Source organism: Halichoerus grypus, chromosome 1 (assembly GCF_964656455.1).
Source record: "Halichoerus grypus chromosome 1, mHalGry1.hap1.1, whole genome shotgun sequence".
NCBI classification, from domain to species: domain Eukaryota; kingdom Metazoa; phylum Chordata; class Mammalia; order Carnivora; family Phocidae; genus Halichoerus; species Halichoerus grypus.
In genome coordinates, this window is record NC_135712.1 from 23,587,865 (window position 1) to 23,604,910 (window position 17,046).

A 17,046-nucleotide genomic window follows, 5' to 3' on the forward strand; every position below is an offset into this window, starting at 1 on the left:
GGAACATTTTGTTTTAATTATTATTTTTTTATTATGTTATGTTAATCACCATACATTACATCATTAGTTTTTGATATAGTGTTTTAATTATTTTATGTATGATATTCTGGGCTTTTTTATTCTTTTTTTTTCCAGAAATACCATATATTCAGATATTAGGTTTCCTGTAGCAGGCCTCTGATGATCATACCATCTCTTTATTTTCCTTATTTTTGTAATTTGTTCTCTTTCAAGGAGATTTCTCCAACTTTATATTCCAATATATCTGTTACTTTTATTAATTCTGCCATCCTTGCTTCAATTTCCTATGGTTGGTTCAATTACCAGAGTGTCTTTTATCTTTTAAATATTAACTTTGTTGCATGGTTGCAATGGAATATCTTTTGACTCTGTTATCAATGCTAATTTTTTTTTAAAGCTTTTCCATTCTTTGCATAATTTCTACTTCATCCAAATTGTTTTCTCTTTGTTTTACTCTCTTTCCTTTAGAGGTTTCCCTCAGATGTCTGGTAATCCTTCATTGTTTGCTTGCATTTAAAGTGGGGAATGAATAGCTGATTTTAAACTCTGGGCTTGTGGATGTAACTTGTCTTCTGAGAGCCTCACTCTAGGGTAATGTGATTGGCCTATTTAGTTGGGGAAACATAGCTATCAGGGTCTTTGTGTCTTTGGGGCTCAGTAGATATCCCAGCAGAGAATTTGGCAATTTCCTATCTGTAGAGAAAAGATATGTTTGCTGGCAATTGGGGGATTGTGTAGAATTGTGTCTGGGTATCTCAGAAAATGGAATACTTAATTAGATACTTAATCCTACTGTATCAATAGAGTCTAATTAGGAGACAGAAACCACATAGTTATTTGAACAAGGTATGTAATATATAAAGAATTATTAACCGTAAAGGGTAAAGAAAATCCTAAAGAATATCCTTTGGCAGAAGGAGAGACCCAAAGAAGGGAACAAACTTGGAAGATGGGCCCCTTTGTCAAATCTGGAGTTCAGATCTCACTGGAACATGTATGATTGCAGCCCCACTGGATAATGGAGAACTTGGGTTGCTCTAGGCCAGAGCTAGTTCACAGTTGCTGGGCAAACAGAAAAACATACTTCTGGGGTATAGTTGGCTGAGTCTGGTGGGCAGGGAACCACAGCCAAGACTGGCAAGCAAGTAACATCTCTTCTTGGTACAGATGGTTGGGAAACTAAGGCCTGAACAAGCAAACAGGAAACACACCTCTAAGGTACAGATGAGTGAAGCATCAAAAATGACCTGAGGACCACTAGGGTGGACTCACTAGAAATCTACCCAGGGGAGTACTGCTGAAACTTCACTGGGGGTGAGCATCACTGTGCATCTGCCGCATCGGCTGCTGACAGCTATGTCATAAGAGAAAAAAGAAGCAAATGGAAGTGCATCAGGACCAACGTCATGATGGAAGGGATGGGAGTGTGTGCATGGCTGATACTTTGTGGGAAGTTTATTGGTGTGTCACATCAGATCTCATTCCATTGGCTCAAACTTAATCATATCATTCCTCTGAACTATAAGAAAAGCTGGAAAATAGTCTGCTTGCCCAGAATGAAAAGAAAATGGGTTTGATGATTACCAAACAGTGTGTGCCACACCAGGATTGTATAAAAGTTCTTAGATCTTATTTTATATCAAACTGATTGCTCAATTTTAAATGCTGTATGGTAGCTGTGTAATATTTCTTAATTCAAGTTTGTGAAGTGTCATTATCTAGAAATAAAGAAATCTTATCATTGTTTCTCTCAAATTATTGCATTGTCAATTAAACTTTGACCTGAGTATGCATACGATATTATGACCAAGTCAATTTTATATTAAATACTGTCTCTCAATATTGTGACTCCCACGTTAAGAGAAGTCATTGGGTTGAATGAGAACAACAAACTGTAAATCTCATTACATTGCCTCTTGTAGTTACTTCGTTACCAAACCCATTAGTTTTTCCACAAAGAGAAAATTGATGCTGAGTATCCAATGGCTACAATTCTGATGAACTGATTTATTTCCATGAGCACTCATCAATGCTCATGTGATATAAAGTTTTAAATGCTAACATCAGTGCCAAACGAAAGTGAAAATAGTATTATTGAAAGGAGCAGAGGCACTAGTGCCTAGGAACTCATCAAATAAAAATGAGAATTAATGAGACAGCAAATTGAGATTCCCTGGAAATCGCATCTCCATGATTTTGTTTTAAGGCAAGAGGAGTTAGTGTCAGTCACAGCTACTTCAGTAAAGAGAAGGGAATCTGTTCATTTAGCCATTTAGGACCAATGTGGTTGACTTCTGCCTTGTCAGGGGAAGAGCACTGTGGTTTACCTTAATGTTCTAGTTAATATTTCACCTTTTAATGAAAAAGATGTTACTAAAGTTGTCCTAAAATCTCATTGCAGATTGGATGTTGTAGAGGCAAAATTAGATTCAAAAAACCATGCATCTCAAAATCTGACTTATAAAGTTTTACAGTTCTTCATCTGCAAAAACAAAGCAGTATAAAGGTACTAAATCTAAGCTTCTGTATTAAATTTTTAACAAGTTTCTTCCACTTACAATGAGATACTGAAATAATTAAAGGCTGACAAATATATATTTAATATTTTTTTCTTCTATGGGCATATTCTTAGAGTACTCCTTGAAAGTTTTGCTGGAAAATACAGTTATACAGTGATCATCTCCACATGTGGTCCTTTCTGATGGTTCTAGGACTTGGTTCTCAGAAGGAATCAATTTTATTGTTTTGTATGTGTATTACGGGGCCACCTGAACTTCAGCGATTCTTTCAGGTAGATTATTTGCCACACTTTACTCATCATTATCTGGTGCAAACTACATATATATCCCAGGTTAGTTTTTAGAAACTTCTCTTTAGTCACCTTTCTCTTTCCTGACCCTAGAATCTCCAATGACCTTTTCTTGCCTAAAACATGAGGAGTCAAGACTGGTCTCCTCACTGATACACAGGCACAAAATATTTATCCCTATAGCCATGGTTTTGCTCATGCCATTCCTAGAACTAGAAATGCCCTAATTAACTTTTCTCTGTTCATTAAATGTTATTCCAACCAAGTCATGGTTGAATTCTTATAAGTTTTACAGGTATTTCTAAGGTTTCTGTAGGCCACAACCCTCTATCCATCCTCTTTTCTTTTGTTGTATTGAGTTTGTCTCCAGTGATATTTATGCTTTAGTCCTGCTCTTAGGTCTTTATTATAACAGCACACTGTTAAATTGCCAAATATTTTTAATATTAAAAATTATAGCGTGGAAAATCTTATGGTATATTAAAAAATTCACGGAAGTTGTCGTAGATAATTTAAATTGATAAGACTTTCTATAGTGTAGATTTGATTATTTCTATCCAAAGCGGAATAATTTCCATGAACCAATCAATTTCTGAAAAACCATCCTATTTTTCTGCACAGTATTAAATACCCAAAACTCAAAATACTTGAATGAATCTTATTATGTACAATTCTTATATAACAAATGCTTTATTTCTTCAATATGTGATGAACTTGTCATAAACTATTAAGAACAGAACAATGATGTGATTTTTAAAATTGTTAAGTGTGTGAACAGATAGTTCATAGAAAGTCAAATAAAATGACTCAGGCTGCTTCTTTTTTTAGCTTAATCTTAACCTTAATGAAACTATGGAAAACCAAAACAGAAGTAAAATAGCATTTTTTTTCAGTTATTAGCAAATATGATGTCAAATATCATAAATATGCAAATATGATGTCAAATATAAAATTCTGTAGGTGGGAAAATATGTGTGAAAGAATCACACATAGCTGGTATATCAGTCATTTGCAAACTAAAAGTGGACATGCCCCCAGCCTTTGTACAAAAAAGTATCAATAAGGATAATGTTGAAGATCATTTCAGTTCCCTCTTTACATCTTCTCTACATCTTTACAAAAAGAAAACTACTTCATGTGAACATCTGCACTTTAAGTTTGAGGGTTTTTCTTTCCCCCTTAGCTAGAAGAGCATGCTTAGATCATGGAAATACCAAAGTGAGATAAGGTCCCTGTAAGCAGCTCACCTTCCATGGACTGGATGAGGAGTTATGCTATAGCTTCCCAGCCCCTGATTTGGTATAACTAAGGAATGTTCTATTCCCTGTGCCAGAGTTCCCCAGGAAGACTGAGTTCCAGTGGCCCAAAATGGCAAGTTTCTTAAAACATGGATTCTCTGTCTTGGATTCTCTCCTTTCCCTGTATCTCTTTTGTCACTCCCTGTCCTGTGTTTCTGGCATCCCTATCAAATAAATTGTTTGTACCTAAGATCTTTTCTCAGGTTCTGCTTCTGGTGGAACCCAAACTGGCAAAGATTCATTGCAACCATGTCTATGAAAGGAAAGAATTTGGGAAACATTTAAATGCTTCTCTGTAAAGATTGGCTGAACACATTAAAGTGCATCCTTTTAACAGAGTAGGAGGTTTCCTTTCAAACAAATGAAATAGGTCTCTATGTACTGATAACAAACAATATCTAAGCTATGATTCTAGGTTTTAAAAAGCATGGAAAATAAGAAAGTACTTAGGTATGAGTTTATATAATCACATCACATCTCAAGTAAAATAAAAAAGAATTAGTAATAATAGTTATCTCAGATACTAGAACCTGGAGGCTGTAGGATATAAATAAGGAGAATTCAATATTTGCTGTAGACCCTTTTGTGCCTTTTGATTTTTATTCCACGTATATTTGTGCCTGTTCAAAAAATTGAATAACAAAATTTCAGAAAAATGGGATAACTTTCTGTCTATGCCATTGTACATTGAATTTCACCTGTTCATAAACCTTGAGAAAATTGACCTTGACTAGAAGAATAAATTTATATCCCAAAGCTATTGTGCTAAGAATCTATTATTCCTTAGTAAATTTCAGTCTCGAGTTTTAAATGTAAGAGATATTTCATAGACAGTTTACTCTGCATGGCTGACCACGAAAACAAAAAAATAAAACAACACTAGTAACAAAACAACTGACTTTCTAACATGGTAAACTCATATTATGACTATACATATGAAAACCTTTAAGTATTTGGGGATATGTTTTCCAAGAATGGGGCATGAGTTGGATAAGAATATGAAGAACATTCATTGAGAGGTTAGAAAGGTCAGATTAGCTTAGATGTAATAGGTAAAGAAAAGTCTTGAATGTTGAAGGATTCTGAAATCTGCTTGTGAAATGGGAGTTTTATTTGTATGTGTTTTTATTTTTTATATAATTATTATGTTCATATTTTCTAGTCAGGAAAGAAATTATTATACGCAAAGACCATCATAATAAAATTATTCCTTGCTTGAAAGTATGTCATTTATTGCTTCCAAATTAAAACTCCACATTAAATCCTTCTCTGTAAGGTTCTTAATTTTTTTCTCCCCTCCCCCCACACTTTATTGTCATAGATCTCTAGGTGTTGTTCACACTGTTCTATTATTAAGGACTTTTCCCAAAGACAAATGAACCTTTACCATTTTGGCAATCTTCAAGCATTATCAAATAAGAAAAACTTGTCCCCACAAAGAACTGTAAAATGTACTCGAAAATGAAGTGTAATTGTATTAACATTTCTTAGACCACTGCTGCTAACATCACTCTCAGCATACAAAGATGACAAGAGTATATGGTGTGGAGAAACTGGCATGTGGTAGCACATTTTATAAAACAAGATTTCTCTATATGCTTCTCTCTAGTATAAAAGAAAAAGCGATGCTATTACGTGGGAGGCTATGGAGAACAACCATTATTTTTAATTGCAATTACAAATTAAACCAGAGACAAAATTATTTAGAGATTCTTTTTTTGACCTAAGTATATACTGACTCCAGTAACTACTTACACATACTTTAAAACCAGGTGTTTAGTCTAAATTTTCATGCACTATGCTTACTTGATATTTTCCTAGACATGTGTAGTTAATATAAGGTCTGCTTTATTTAACCTCGTGGAGAAGAGAGTAAATACTCTTGGAATTCTATTGAATTAGGGTGAGATAAATAGAAGGTAACAATCAGTCAAGCATTCAGAGAATAATGTTATAAGAAAGAGTTGCAGAGCTGGACCACTAAAATGAAAACCATCAGCTCCATATCTGACCATTTTTCCTGAAGACACATGGTCATGCCCCTTCAGCTTGCACTTGTTCAAAAGAAAGCTCCACTTCTGAAAGGTTTGCCCTGACAGTGCATCAAAGTCTGTACCTTTAAAATAGGAAAGGGAAGTTATAACTCCTCTTTAAGACAAAAAAGCATTTCTAACAGTGAGAAAGAAGCAGTTCAAAATATAGTTGTCATGGATCTCTTATAAGAAAGAAAAAAATATGTAACAAATTCTCATAGTACCTCCTTTGCCAAAATTACACAAGACAACAACAACTAAAACTGAAACAGGAACTAAAATGCATTGGATCAAGTTAAACACTTGCCTGTTGAAGAAATTTTCATAGCATATATTATCTGTATATTTTCAGAGTCAATTCCAAAACATTTGGGCGCCAAGGTGGCTCAGTCGGTTAAGCATCTGCCTTCGGATCAGGTCATGATCCCAGGGTCCTGGGATCAAGTCCTGCATCAGACTCCATGCTCAGCAGGGAGCCCGCTTCTCCCTCTCCCTCTGCTGCTCTCCCTGCTTGTGCTCTCTCTCTGACAAATAAATAAATAAAATCTTTTAAAAAAAATTCCAAAACATTTAAGGGGAAATAGTATGTGATGAGTGTCACAACCCGCAATCCATAGGGTCACTGAGGATATTTTAGTCTTGACTGAGTTGTTTGGTTTTCAGCTGCATTTTTCAATCTGCGCTTATATTGATTGAGTGCCATTTTGGTAGGTGTTACACATTAAAAATTAAGATATGTTTTTAAAAATAATAGATCATTCTTCAAGGGTGGAGATATAAGAATCCCAAATGTGTGTCTGTGTGTGTTGCTGTGTTGTGTGCATGTCTGAGTGAGAGTATTAGTCAAGATTCTCCAGAGAAATAAAATCAATAGGAGATAGAAGAACAGACAAATAGGTAGATGGTCAATAGAGATTAGACATGAGGAATTGGCTCACATGATTACAGAAGTTGAAAAGTCCCATGACCTGTTGTGTGTACCTGGAGACCCAAGAAAGCCAGTGATATTATTCAGTCTGAGTCAAAAAACCAGGAAAGCTAACAGTGTAAATTCTAGTCCGCAGGGCCAGGCAGGAGAAGATGAACTGAGGTGTCCCACTTCACCAGTGAGGCAGGAAAAAAAGAAATTAATCCTTTCTTCCTTAGCCTTTTGTTTTATTCAGGTCCTTATTGGATTCCACGATGACCACGCACATTGGGAAGGGCAGTCCACTTTACTGAGTTGAGTTCACAGATTCCAATGTAAATCTCATTCTGAAAAGCCCTGACAGACACATCCAGAAAAAATAATTAATCTGGTCATCCTGCGGCCAGGCAAATTAACACATAAAATTAACCCTCTGAATGAGTGAGTGTGTATGTGTGCATGTGTGTGTGTGTGTGTGTGTGTGTGTGTGTGTGTGTTTGAGTGGCAAGATTGGAAAAATTTCCTTACACTTTTGGTGATAACCTGTGTCTATAGCACTCCATGAGTTCATGAATTCTTGTTTTTCTCTACTAGAAAAAATATTACTTTTTATATTATTTCAGATACACATAGAAGGGTAGTTGTCCACCCAAATATGAACCCTTGAGGAAAAAAAAAAATGGTAAAGATAGACATTTCCCCTGGCTAAGATAAGTATTCTGTCAAAAAAAAAAAAAAAAATTACTAGATGTCTTTTTCACTTACCACAATTATGACTTTGGTCAAACTACATTATCTTTTTGCTGTTTTATCATCTATAAGCCTCATATAGCTTTATGAGGGATTAAATAAAAATTAATTTAAATATTTTAGGAAAGTGCTTAGTAAAAGGCCTTGCATACAATATGTGCTCAGCAAATAATAGCTATTGCTATTTTCACAACTATTAGTCTTGATGTTACCACTGTTGTTAGTTATTACTATAATTCCTAAACTATAAATAGCCTGAATCACTTACCTCCACACATTATCTTCATGTCATACTGATCTGTAAGCTTTTTGAAGGAAAGTCCATTTTCTTACTCATCTCTCCTGAAAAGAATGGTTAAAGACAAGAGATCTGGAGTCAGACAGTTCAGTTTGATATTTTCATTACAGTATTTTATTCATTGGAATATTTGGGTGTGTATTTTCCTTGAGGTTCTCTCATTAATATTTTATCCCAATTCTTTGCTGAGTTTCTATGGGAGACAGTTTATACTTAGGTGGGAAAAAAACAATCACGTGAGGATGTCTTTAAGAAATATGCATTGACTTGCCATAGGCTCAAAAATCATGTTGTTCTTCAATATGTTTGTAAGAGGAATAAATTGAGTCATTCTGGAAAAATAAATGTATAGATATAAGGACATAATGTAGTAAAGAGAAAAATATTTTTATAGCACTTTGGAGTAAATTATAATTTAATGTTCTAATTATTCTAGGAGATATGGATGTCACTGAATGTAAAACAAACAGATAACCTCAAAACTTTACATATATGCATTGAAGATTCTTCTTTTTATACCCATAGGCATCTCTATGACATTTGCAGAGTGAACAGAGCCAAATTCTTTACTAGTATTAACATCAGAATACAATGGGTCCTACAATTTGAAAGAGAAAGTGAAATCTTAGATGTAATTGCATTTATAAACATAGGGTAGGGCAGGGGGAGCAGGTCCACATAGGACAGGCTAGTTTGTTGAAAAGAAACATTGGACAAGTGTCTAATTTCAAAAATAATTGGATATAAGTGCCCATTTATCAATAATATAGTGCAAAGAAGGATTGTTACTGTGTAGTAATTTACATTAACTGAAGATATCAGTTAATTAGTTTATAGCCAGGCCATTTTATCTGATACACTTGTCCTTCTTAAGCTCACATTTCATCAGTTTTTAAATGTCCTATGAGAATTTAATGCAGATAACTTCTATTAATTGACCTATTTCTTTGTGACCATTTTTGACATCTTTTACTGTATTTCTCAGTCTCATTCTTTCAATATCAACAACTAATACAACTCAGACTGCTAGAATGCATAAGCATTCACCCTAAGAAGCCATCATTGTTCATAACTCTCAAAGTGACTACAGACAAGAAGTACCTCAAATTCTCATATTGTACATCCTAGTTCAAACATTGTATGCAAGTACAGTAACATCAGACACCTTTTTTACAAGGTTGTCAAAGAAAATTACACGAGTGTTAACCTGGTAAGGATGAATTTATTTGAGACTATTGTAATAGGGGAGAGAGGCCATAAATAAGTCTGAGCTCAATTCCGCTGGAACAAAGAATGGTCAAGTTTTTAAGGGCAGGGATGAGCTAGTGGAAAAATACTGGAGGAACTGAACCCAAGTCCATTTGCCGGGCACGCAGAAAGCCAGTCACTGAGACACCAAGTATGCAGCAAGGAAAGGCTTTATTCGAGAGGCAGCCAAAGGAGACAGGAGGGTGAGTCTCAAATCTACCTCCCAGAAGAGGAAGAGAACAAGTATTTATAAAGGGTTGAGATTACATGTATATTGATGAAAAGGGCAGGGAAACTTATGACTATTCGTGAGGAAAGATGGAGCATGTACATTGAGCAAACATATATATATAACATACATTCCCATGTTCACTTTGGGTTGGAGACTTAACATTAGAACAGGCAAAGTTCGGTGCCTGATGTCAGCGGGTTATCTTAGGATAAGGAGAAGAGCTAAGGCCTGCTCTAAGAGCCAGTATAAACTGGATAAGGTCTTGGGCTCATTATCTTGGGTAAGGAATGCAGGGCCTTGCTTGTTCACAGACTGGAAGCTTATCAGTTGACCTTGAGTTCAGGCTTCTGCAGAGATAGCTAGTGTATTTGTTATTGGGGTCTGAAAAGACATACTAGCTGCTAAAGGAGAAGTAGTTCTCTGAAAAACAAGCTTAAAATTTTCTGCTAGTTTCAACCTCATTAACCCTATGGGGCAGGGTTTCAGAGGGTGTTAGGGAATGTTGATCAATTATTGTGTTGATGGGTTTTTTATTGAGTTTGTGATTAGGGCCATTGGGTATGGAATGTTTTTCTTTGTGTTTAGGCTACCTCTATTCTGTAAGGTCCAGTGTGAAAAGGAGGTCAGGGATCTAAAGGCAGGAAGAAGCCTGTCTAAATTTTAGTTAAACTGTGGAGAATATTAAGGACATCTTGGTCAACACCATTCATCCTAAATTGCCCTCAGAGACAGCAGGAAAGCTTCTCTAGAGTGAAATAAAGGTATATACAGGACTCCTCAGAAAGTACTGTTCTAGAAGCTTTCTAGCACTGACCTCAAATAAAGTAAATTTTTCCATATGGGAGAGAGATAACAAATTAGAAAATAGGGCAATATAGAATTCAAAGGGTATATGAAGTTGAAGGATTTTATGCTTTGAAAGGTGATACCAGCGACATTTCTTGTGGACAAACCACTTTCCTTGGAAAATTTTCAGTGAAGCTTTAAAAAAAATCACCTATATTATGATCTAGTATTTAGTGGGTTCAGCTTTAACTAGACTTGTTTGTTCCAATCCAACATATAAGACACTGTTATTCTTAGACCAAGTTCATCACTAAGAACACACAGGCAACAGATAATGTAGCTTTTGTTGCAATGTCGGAACTATGTATGTTTCAGGATTTCTTTTCCCTTAGTGCCCACTGTTCTTGGCCATGCTGCATGAAAGACTGAAGAGGTAGACCAGATGAAGAGTGGTGGTCAGCAAAGCAAAGTTTATTGAGCAATAGTACCAAGCTCCTGAACCTAGAGGGTTGCTGTTGGAGTTTCTAAGTCTAGGGGTTTTTATGAGAATGTTGACGGGCTGTTTTAATCTGATTAACCCTCCATGAGCCTGTCACCCAATCAGGTTTTTGTCCTTGCGCTCATCTACCTATCAGGTAGTTGTTTACGTGGGAAAGGGTGGAAGGCTCTTCTCAGGGTGTTGTAGAATAACAGGATGGGGTATTTTTCATTTTAAGGGTGATTTCCTCTTTGGATGGGGGTAGGGGGTGGGGTGTTGGGGGGCTGTGCCTTGCCTCCGCCTGCCTTTCTTCCGACTATCCTACATGTTGTAGGTGATGCAGGGCACTCGCACCTTTCAAATAAACTGGGAGGCCTCTTTTAGTTCCACATGTTCTAGAAAATAGTTGTTAAATTTGATAGTGATAAAACTACCAACAATAAAGTCAGGAAAGGTGATCAGTACTGAAGTTTTTTTGTTGTTTTGTTTTTGCTTTCCACCCACAGGCTTTTAGGGTTTCCTAGCTGGAGAGCCCCTGAGTTAGTCACCCCTGAAAGGGAGCTGAATATGTGAATTGATATAAGCGTCCTTTAACACAAAGTCTACATTTACAAATGTACTCCACTTGTCAGTGTGAATGTGAAAAAAATTAATTAAGATATTAATTTTGGTATGCCTAAGTAATTAACATGTGTTTCCAGCTAAAAGTAATGTTTTGAAGTTGGAAACAATTTGGATTCCCTGTGTTTCTGAACCAAGTTTCAATCTGATGAGTTCTTAAATTAATTAAGTTTGAATTGTTCCTTAAATACATAATTTAATTGATTAAAAGATTACTCTTCTAGAGTTTATCATCCGAAAAGACTTATTAGAGAATGATCACCTTGCTGATGCATAGCAGGGGACTTCAAGCTTGGAGAGAAGCAGATTAATTATAACAGTGTTTTACATAATACCAGTAGAAAATCAGTGGTGGTCTTTATTGTTGTTTTAATACATTTTAGGTATGTTTGCACTTATGGAATGTAAAAAAGGTTTTCTGAGAAATTCTTGAAAGGTCATTACTTCTACATTTCTGTGTGTGTGTGTGTTTTAATGAAGAGCTGAAATAAAAATGCATGAATATATTTTAACATTTATCTCACTTCATGGTATCTAGTAAGCAAGCATGTGTTAATCTGTACAAGCTTTTTTATCCTTAGCATCTTTTTGTTTGTGGTTCCTACTTTCAGAAGAATTGGCATTAATTATAACAGAAGTAATTTAAAATATCAGTTCAAAATTTTACAGCTTGAAACAGCTCATCCTTTAATAATTAAGTCAATAAAACTAAATTTAATTTAAACAGTAATGCTTTTTTTAGGCCTTGTGGAGTCATTATAATTAGTAATTCATAATTAGTACTTTATTGATGTCCATGCACTGTGTTGTGGAGCATCATCAAGAAACTATGATGATTGGTGGTAATTTGATAAATATTCAGAGCCATTGCATTAATTATGTGCCTTCCAATTACATCTGAAGTTAATGAATGTATGTGAATATTATGGATATGAATTTAAAGGACAGCCTAACCTTAATTATAAGACATTTTTTTTCTTATATTCTAATTATAACTTTCCTAGTTATCAGCTTTTAGACAAAATGAGGCTTATCTAAAATATTGTTCATACACAACAATCTGTTTTCAGTCTGTTACCAAGAATGGTAATGATTGAGTCAAAACAGCAGTCATTGTATAAATGATGAATAAAAAAGCCATCATGAGTCTTTTAGACTGAAACAAAATCCGAAAAAAAATCCATAAATATGGTGACTAGAAAACTTGAAAGTAAATGATTTCGCTAACTTTGACCCTATTTTTAATATAAAACCTTTCTAGAAGCTATGCTGCATTTAACTTTATTTAGCTGATACACTGAAAGAATTACAATAAGAAAAATGCACATTTTCATAGATAAAAACCAAGGTAATGAAAATCTTTTTCTTTGTTGATGGAGCTGGAGGAGGGGGCAGGGCGACCTGTAGTTGAGCTCTATTTAAACACAATTAGCGGAGTGTATTTTGAATTGCCATTTTAATAGCCACTTAGCTGGAAACCAGTAAGCTTTCTATTTGAATGAGAATGGAAAGCTGTGGCAATGTTTATAGAATTCAGATGTGGTACCTCTTCAGCGAACTTTCTGTCGGGTTCCAAAAACTCTAATGTTAGTTCAACCCTTGGTTCACTAGAGATGTGATGGCTCACATCAACACACAGCTGAAGCTTGCTCTTGACCTCTTCCTACTGTTTTCTTTTTTCTGCCCAAATCTCTAAGACTGAAGGGCCACTGACCAGGAAAACCATCATAGCAGTGTTAGTCGTCTTGAAAATGTAGGGCACACTGTTCCCAGGAGTAGAGAGAGAAATCTAAAATGAGAAAGAGAGAAAGAGATAGAGATAGAAAGAAGAAAAAGCAATAAAATGTTGAAATTAAAAAAAAAAAATCCCAGGGAAATTATTTTTCCAAAGTAAAAAAAAAAAAAAAAAAGGCTATTTCCTAATATACAAATAGAACCAAAGTCATTAGCTACTAACTAAACGTTAATAATTTTCTAAGTATATTTTAATTGATGGTGAGGTTATAGGCCTGGGATTTGGGGGGATTCATAATAAGATACTACAACTGGATGTGTGGTTTTATTTTTATATTTATTTTTATTTTTTAAGAAGTTTTTATTTATTTATTTGACAGAGAGAGAGAGAGAGAGAGAGAGAGCGAGCGAGAGTGCACAAGCAGGGGGAGCTGCAGTCAGGGAGAAGCAGATGCTGGGCTCCATCCTAGGACCCTGGGATCATGACTTGAGCCAAAGGCACACAGTTAATCAACTGAGTCACCCAGGCTCCCCTGGATGTGTGGTTTTTAAACAAGTCATTGAAGTTTCTCCAAAATTAGGTGTTTGGAATAGATAGGCTACAAAGTTCCTTATTAACTCCAAAACTCAATGCCTGTCAAAATAAAACTATTACCAAACACAGCGGTTTATGTTTGGAATAACCTGTTATTCTCGCACTTAAAATTTTTAATTAAGGAGTACACTCAAATGGTCAGTGTTAAAAGAGAAAACTAATAAAACTACTACATTACTGAGTCATGGATTTTGGTGATTACTGTGAGCAGTTGGATTTTGTTATTATTTAAAAGAACTTGTTTATATTTAGGTTCCTAGGTTGGTTCTTTTTAAACTTAACCTTGCTTGCATGCTGTATTAGTTTCCAAGGCCTGCCGAAACAAACTGGGGGACTTAACAAAGGAAATTGATTCTCTCATGATTCACAAGACCCTACCTCTGAAAGCAAGGTGTTGACAAGGTTGGTTCATTTCAGCATTTACCTCATAAAGTTGTTATAAGAATTAAATAGGAACATAGCAGTAAAGCATTTACAACTTTGCCTGAAAATACTACACAAGTTTGTTAAATTAAAAGGAAAAGACATGCATCTGTTTATTCATTAAATAGCTCTACCTTAAGTGTTTATTACAGGCCAGGTGCTGGACATAAAGCAGTTGGTAAAGACTATAGACTTTGAAACCAGGTTGTTACTGTTTATTGATAACATGGACAATAGAACAAGGTCTATCATTGAGAAATTATTTCACCAGACATTTCATTGTGTCAACATTTGCAGTTTGTATCTTTCTACAGTTTTATTTCAACAAGATTTACATAAATGGAAAGGAACCTTCAAGATATTTTTTTTAATTTCAGTTTTTCTATCATTTTGTGATAAATATGTTTATGCACATACAATTGTATGTATATAAAACCATTAAATGCAGCAGTCTCACAAAAGTTTGCCTAATCTAAAAAGTGTTCAAATCAGATACACTGGAAGCCTGTAGAGGAAGCTATGGTAAGGACAAAGGAGAAGTTACAGATACCAGGTCTAAATTTTGATCTCAAATTCTAGGCAAAACTATAAAGTCTTCACAGTTCCTCCCCTTAGTGTCATCTCATGCTCATTACTAGCTCATTCTAATTACAACCAGCTACCGAGCACTTAACAATTTCAAAAGTGATGTTCAATCGGAGTGAACTTAATTTAAGATAGGAAGAATATCTGAATATCTAGACCTTCCTAAATTTATTGAGTAAGTGGCTTCATATGCTTATGGAAAATGTCTTCAGTTTGGTTATGGTGATGATAATGATGATTTTGATGATGCATGAAGAAATAATTTTTATTGTGGGTCTTCTAACTATGATATTTTTGCCACTACGGCTATTGCTGCTACTATTACTACATACACCAGCCATGAACTCTATGCATCACCTCAATGATGTCCTATTTAAATCAGCTTCAACACCCAAAGTTATATGAATTATTATTATTTTTCCTTTTCACACTTTGTATCACTGTCAGAATATCCATTCATTCATACTAGGTAGTAGGTGACTTTTCACTTTTACTTACATTATAGTTACCATTTCTGTAAGTTTCTCCAGTTTGACAGGGTGGTGAAATGGTTCTCTGGTCTAAAAGAACCAATGGAACTTTCTAAATATAAGAAATATTTTTATATCACTAGGATTATAGCCAGTTACATTATGTCTTAATAATCTTAGAAAACTCTTGCGTTTGTTGTAGGGGAAAAGCCCAGGAACTTGAATAGCTACTGGGGGGGGGGGGGGGAGGTTCTACCATAGTCACCGGGTGTATGTGTGTGTGGGGGGGTTCTACCATGCTGGAAAACCCCAACCAAATGAATCTGTAAGTAGCCTGTTAGGTAGACTTGAGTAAAGAGGGCTGAGCCTCTACCCTGCTAATATGAGGAGATTGACTATATCTAGTAATTTAAGGTTATATATCCAATTATGTACCAAAGATTTGTTAAGTTTGCAGGAGGTAGGCTTATGTTGCAAGAAAGTAAAGGAAACCAATTTCTTAGTGAGTTAGGCTTGTACCAAAGATTTCAATGCTTTAGTAGACTGAAAAAAGGTTTAATTGAAAGCGTGTATCATAATGTCTATAAAAGGCTACATTAGTGAGAACTTTGGCTAATAATATATTTGCAAGTAGCTGTTTAAAAGCAGTAGCTATGGGGCGCCTGGGTGGCTCAGCTGTTACGCTTCTGCCTTCGGCTCAGGTCATGATCCCAGCGTCCTGGGATCGAGCCCCGCATCGGGCTCCCTGCTCGGCAGTAAGCCTGCTTCTCCCTCTCCCACTCCCCTGCTTGTGTTCCTGCTCTCGCTGTGTCTCTCTCTGTCAAATAAATAAAATCTTTAAAAAAAATAAATAAATAAATAAAAAATAAAAGCAGTAGCTATATTTGTGTAATTCAAAAATGTGGACATAATACAACATCCAGAAAATTCTCTTAATTTCCCTAATTGCTATTTGTGAGGTAAATGTGTTTAAAAGCAGTATTATATCATTTTTTTTCCTATTGTATTCAGCTAAAAGCAAAATTGTTAATGTTTCTTTCAATTTCAAACACTTAGGACACAGTTTTGATTTTTCTATGGCTGTTGTTATATTCTCTGTAGGAAAATCTGTATTAAAAGTAATATTTTAGCATGCAATATTATTTTATAGGCCTCAGTGTTTTTCAAATGTTCAGAAGAGAAATTTCAGTGACAATTTCTTTTTTAATCTCAAAAATATAGCCTTAAAATTACCACTTGGACAAAAGCCTTAGAAAAATACAAAAGCCTTATGTGCAAGTGGGCCACAATCCCTCAAGTTGCTAAATTGTAGTCTGACATAATGGGTGCAGGGAGCTTCCTCCAAGGAGTTGCCCCCTGGAGGAAGGCTTATTATTCAGCCCAATGATGAAAGTGAGTGTATATCCTTGATGCCAGTGAAAAATGCTTCGCACACAGAGTGGGAGCTTTGAAGTCTGAGTATTTCAGTCCTTAAGTTTCCATGTGTCAGTTCTGAAAACAAAATGCACAAAAAAAGAGCTGTACAACAATCTCCAGGAATAGCCTGAGTCAGTAGCAAATGAGCAGGCATTCTGCTGGACATATTGATTTAGTTTGTAATTTTCCTGTTGCTTGTTAAAAACCAGAATGTACTTAGAACCTTCAACTCTGTACAGCATAATATGTCATTGACCTTTGCATAAACAAGTGTTTGTTGGGGAATGTCTGTCCACTTGAGCTTTTACATGGGCATTGTTGGTTCCAAATGCAAAGCTTAAT

General features: G+C 35.4%; 1 long non-coding RNA gene across 1 annotated transcript in view; it reads right to left on the bottom strand.

Moving 5' to 3' along the window:
• Positions 1-6,987: 6,987 nt before the first annotated feature.
• Positions 6,988-17,046, bottom strand: part of LOC144379266 (uncharacterized) — a 32,857-nt gene continuing 22,798 nt past the window's right edge. Inside the window, exons 2-4 of the long non-coding RNA XR_013441986.1 lie at positions 13,028-13,270; positions 8,087-8,160; positions 6,988-7,425 (exon numbers count right to left, since the gene is read on the bottom strand). This is a non-coding gene — a long non-coding RNA (uncharacterized LOC144379266). The remainder of the gene's footprint in view (positions 7,426-8,086; positions 8,161-13,027; positions 13,271-17,046) is intronic.